The sequence below is a fragment of the Jaculus jaculus genome, chromosome 6, assembly GCF_020740685.1.
Source record: "Jaculus jaculus isolate mJacJac1 chromosome 6, mJacJac1.mat.Y.cur, whole genome shotgun sequence".
NCBI lineage: Eukaryota > Metazoa > Chordata > Mammalia > Rodentia > Dipodidae > Jaculus > Jaculus jaculus.
In genome coordinates, this window is record NC_059107.1 from 11,136,290 (window position 1) to 11,141,890 (window position 5,601).

The 5,601-nt window shown below is 43.3% G+C and overlaps 1 pseudogene; it reads left to right on the plus strand.

Moving 5' to 3' along the window:
• The first annotated feature begins 3,483 nt into the window (after positions 1-3,483).
• On the plus strand, positions 3,484-4,399 carry LOC101613049 (annotated as a pseudogene).
• Positions 4,400-5,601: the final 1,202 nt, after the last annotated feature.

Genomic DNA, 5,601 nt, shown 5'->3' on the forward strand with positions numbered 1-5,601 from the left:
ATTATTATATTAATCTTCCCACAATGAATCCATCATAACAAAGAATGACCCTCTTGTTTCTGCCTGGATGTGAGATCATGGCCTGACTTCTGAAAGTACGGCTGTTCCTGTGGTCAGTGTGCATTAGGGCTCACAGATCCTCAGCATGGTTTTCAAACACCATATTATTTCTTTGAATTTGATGAGAACCTGGACTAAATCAAAGACAAAAAACTTATCCACTCAACATTCTGAGAAACAGTTCTAAATGGATATTAGAATCAAGTAACAAATGTGCTTTGTGAATGTAATGAGGACACACTTCAATGTTATACCAACACAGGAACTCACTTGATAAACAAGGCATCCTGATTATCAGAATGACCCTTGTCTTATTTTCTTTTACAAAAATATAAAAATTACTGATTTGAGAGAGATAGTGAGAAAAATAGGCATGCCAGGGCGTCTTCTGTCACTTCACCAACTATAGATGCATGTTACACTTTGTGCAACCGGCTTTACATGGGTACTGGGAATCAAACTTGGCTCACCAGGCTTTAACCCCTCGGCCACCTTAATAGCCCCTCATCTTAATTCTTGAATCACAACTCAGACCTACACAACACGGTCTGACATGTAAGCATATTTCACTGACTCCATTTGAAATCTAGCTCTGTCTGGCATAGCTCACATCTTCACCATGTTGAGAGGATGGTGGCTGGCACAGGATCCTCCCCTCAGAGGCAACAGTCATGAGGAATAAAGCACTAGTTGATGCCCTGTTTGTCCTCAGCTATTGCAGGGCAATGGTGGGATCCAGCCCGAGCACAGCACAGCCTTGTGAGGTTAGCCGCATACAAACTGCTTGTTTGCTTATAGCTGTTTTTGAACCTTCCATTTGATTCAACTAACAACCCAAGTGTTATACCAGGAAGGGACTCCAATGTCCTGGTATCTAAGGTTCTTCAAGTAGGAAAATGAGAAGACCTTGCCATCTCAACATAGACACATAACTCAAGTTCTTAACTTAAAAGAGGCAGCGGGCTATGCATAGATGTTAACTGACTTGTAAATGTCAAGCTTATTTTGAACAGACCATTCTGACATTAGCCCCACGACTTGCAAAACCCACAGCTTCAGTCTTTTCTTCAAGTGCATATTAGATGCATGAGGGAAGCTTGGCTGTTTTCATTATCAGTGCAATGCTGGTTGGTGCTGGTTGGCAACTGCAATCAGTCAGAAAAAATTTCTCTGCCCAGACTCCAGCAGAGGTCACTGCAGGACTTATCAGGAATCCTGCCTCCAGTTCTTGCTCTTGGCCTCCTTGGTCATCGTATTCTTCCTTCCCAAAAGAGCAGAAACTATAATCTTCTTTGTTTCTTGTAGAATTTTGTTAGATGAATAATTCCCTCAGCAAAATTCACAGGTTGACATTTTAACTCTGAGAATATGATATACGTGAAATAAGTTCTTTACCGAAGTCATTAAGTTCAAGCGAGGTTGTTGGGAGTGCTAACTCCACATGGCAGGTGTCCTTTTAACAGGAATCAGTTTGGCCTGAGGTATAGAAGGATGCCATGAGGAACGACAGGAAGGCAAGCCTGGGGAATATCCTGCTGTTGCAGATCCCACAAGACAGGAAACTCGCTCACATCTATGATGGGACCTCTGTTTTCCAGTGCTGTGAAGAAATAAATTTCTGCTGTTTCAACAGTGCGTGGCATCTGGCCATGGCAGCCTCACTGGCCCCATGTGCATGTTTCATGCCTGTGCATTCCTGGAGAGGGTGGAACGTTTCAGTCAGCTTTTGATATAGTTCTGACGATTTAGTGTCTTATAAAATGTGATTATAAAGCAGGTGTTTAGTTTCTTTAATTGGCATCCCATTTCAAGAGATAGATCCATTATTTTATACATAAAGGCCAACATACTTTTATACCATAGTCTAAATAGTCCAAACCTTTTTCCCCAAGGTAATATTTTTAAAGAATTGATTGATTGATAATGATACACAAAGTATGCTGTGAACAATAGAACTGTTGGAGGTGACAGACTCAGAAGAAAATTTCAGTCTATATTTTAAAAAATAAAATTTAAAAGGGTCTTGGCTTGTTTTATAACATTATCACTAGTTGGAAATAAGTCTTTCAAGATTTTTGATTTCTAGGTGACTTTGTTACTCAGATGAGGCATGCCAGCTGATTAGCTCTCCTTTTTTAAAAAATATTATTTATTTATTTATTTATTTATTTGAGAGAAAGAGGGTGAGAGAGAGAATGGGCATCCCAAGGCCTCCAGCCACTGCAACTGAACTCCAGACACATGCGCCCTCTTGCGCATCTGGCTAATGTGAGTCCTGGAGAATCGAACCTCGGTCCTTTGGCTTTGCAGGCGAATGCCTTAACTGCTAAGCCATCTCTCCAGCCCATGACTTTCTTTAAATGAGATCCTACACTGAAGATGCACTGTGATGACCCCATCTAGTGGAGCAAGAAAAATGAACAATCTTCCAGTCAAGTGTGGCAGGTATAGGCCATCTTCAGGGCAGGTGGGCCTGAAAACAAGGCTAGGCATGTGCTTAGCAGCTCCGTTCTCACTGGAAGCTTTGTACTGGGATGGGAGACCTAAAGAGTGCATAGCCGAGCATGTAGTAGACACCCACAGTTATTCTGTTTAGTGGACAGAGAATACACGTGTGTGCACACACACACACACACACACACACACACACACACGTTCATTTGTTATTTATTTTGAGCAAACTTCTACATCCACTGAAAAGGGTGAAGATTTTAGCTGCATAGTCCTGGAATCTTGCAAAGCTGTCACAATTAGTTGGACCCATTCCACCACCACCTGATGCTGACCTGCTCAGACAGTCATATCTGCTCTGCCTCTATAAATATCTGCAGTATAATAATTTTCCTGCCTTTCCCCCAAAACATTACCTTTACAGCAGCTGTGGAGTTTAATAACTGATGGTTAAAACTATACCTTTTGCATTACCTGCATTATCCTTTTAAAAATATTTATTTATGTATTTGCAAGCACAGAGGGGGAGAGAGAGACAGAGAGGCACACCAGGGCCTCTAGCCACTACATATGAATTCCAGATGCATGTGCCACTATGCATTTGGCTTTATGGGGGAATCAAACTCAGGTTACCAAGGCTTCGCAGGCAAGTACCTTAGCGGCTAAGCCATGTCTCCAGCCCTTACCTGCATTATCCTATAGCTGCCCTTTCTATTTATATGTGCACAACCAGTTTCTAATGCATTCATACTTATTTTGTTACATTTGCCTAGACACTGTTATGTCTCAGACTAAGCAGAGGATTGGCAAGAGGTAAAGCAAAGCATTATGGAACCATAAGATATGGCCGGGACCAGGTTTGATTTCAACCCCCTCTATGAACCACTTTGTGATTGTCTTTTACTGAAACTATCACAGAGATCTCAACCATCTTGAATGCTAGTTGACTCACTCCTGCGATTTGGAAATAAAATGTCAAATGAGACCACTGTAGCTGAATTCATTCTTAAGGGCTTCTCAGACTCACCTGAAATGAGTCTGGCCAGCACCATATCTTCCCTTTTCATCTACGTCTTGGCCCTCCTGGGAAACAGCTCCATCATTGCAGCTGTGACCATAGACAGCCACCTCCACAGCCCTATGTGCTTCTTCCTGGAAAATCTGTCCCTCCTGGACATGTGCTACACCTCAGTCACTGTCCCCAAAGCGCTGGTCAATTCACTTGTGGGCTCTGAAGTCATTTCTTTGGGGGAGTGTGTGGCGCAGCTCTTTTCCTCAGTGACGCTGTGTGCCTCTGAGTGCTCCTTGCTCACGTCCATCGCATATGACCGCTGCTTAGCCATCCACATGCCTCTCCTCTACGGGGTCATTATGAGCAGAAAGCTACGTGTAGAGCTTGTCATTGCTGCCTGGATGAGCGGAGCTCTCCATGCCTTCTTCCACACAGTCAACGCCTTGTCCCTCCTGTTCTGTGGGCCCAATGTCATCAAGCACTTCTTCTGTGACAGTTCCCCCATCATGAGACTCTCCTGCAGTGATGCCCACGCCAATGAGCTAGCTGGATTTGCTGTGGGTGGGTGCATCATTCTTGGGGCCTCTGCACTCCCCACCATCTCCTATGTCTTCATCATCTCTACCATTGCTCAGATTCACTCAGCTGGTGGCCGTCGGAAGGCCTTCTCCACCTGTTCTTCTCACCTTGCCACTGTTTTATGTCACGGGGAGCTTTGCTTACCTAACACCCACTTCCCGTTACTCCCCCACAAGAGGGCGCCTGGTGTCTGAGTTTTATTCCATCCTCACTCCCAGCCTGAATCCCATTGTCCACTGTGTGAGGAACTCAGATATGCAGATGGCTCTGAGAAAGCTGTTTGTTCCATCCGAGTAGACACGTGTTCTCATGCTGAGCACGCTGTCTGAACTTTGCCTACCCTGGCTCAGCGATTGCTTATGCAACTCTCCCTTGTGAAGAAATGGACATAGGTTTCACACTGCATGAAACCACAAGGTTAAAAAAAAATGTACTGTGAAATTTATTTTGTTAGCCGCAGGCATTTTCATGACTTCTGCCTCATGTCATTTTACCTGATACTTAAAGATGAAATAAAGCTGAAATGAGGAGCAACATGTGGTGCTATATTAGTTAACTTTGGTTTTATTTCTCAAACCTCACAAGGGCTGATAAAAAAAATAGAATCTATCTGTTTGGTCTAACATCAGTTATCTGTCCAGACACAGGAGAAAACATTCCCTTTCCTAGTCTTGCTTTCAGGGGTCCTGTGTGAAGAGCAATATGGCTACTTTGGGGAGCTAGACTTTGGCACACTCACCACTTGATGTTCTGTAATAAGGGATGAAAAGGGGCTGGAGAGATGGCTTAGTGGTTAAGCGCTTGCCTGTGAAGCCTAAGGACTCCGGTTCGAGGCTCAGTTCCCCAGGTCCCACGTTAGCCAGATGCACAAGGGGGCGCACGCGTCTGGAGTTCGTTTGCAGAGGCTGGAAGCCCTGGCGCGCCCATTCTCTCTCTCTCCCTCTATTTGTCCTTCTCTCTGTGTCTGTCGCTCTCAAATAAATAAATAAATAAAATTTAAAAAAATAATAGTGATGTGGGAAGGGATTATTAAGGCAATAATTTAAAGAAATAAGACAATGAAATAAAGAAAACTTTACTATTAAAGTTATTGATTGTATGTAAGAACTCACTCTACTTGGAGTCTTAAGTCGAGTCAATCAAAATACTAGTGCTTCAATTGGAAAAATACTAACATTCAATTTCTTTAATTCTATTGTTTATGCTTTTTCATCTTTCCTTCCTTTCTTCCTCGCTTCTCTTTTCCTTCTCCTTACTTCCCTCCCTTCATTTTTCTCTCCCTCTTTCCTTCTTTCCTTTCTTCCTTCTCCTTTCTCTCTCTTTCTTCCTTCCTTCCTCTCTCTCTTTCTGTCCCTCCTTCCTTCCTTCCTTCCTTCCTTCCTTCCTTCCTTCCTTCCTTCCTTCCTTTCTTCCTTCCTTTCTTCCTTCCTTTCTTGTCATCCTAGCTTTCTAGCTTTCTTTCAAGACATGGTCTCACACTTCGGGCTGACTTGGAACAC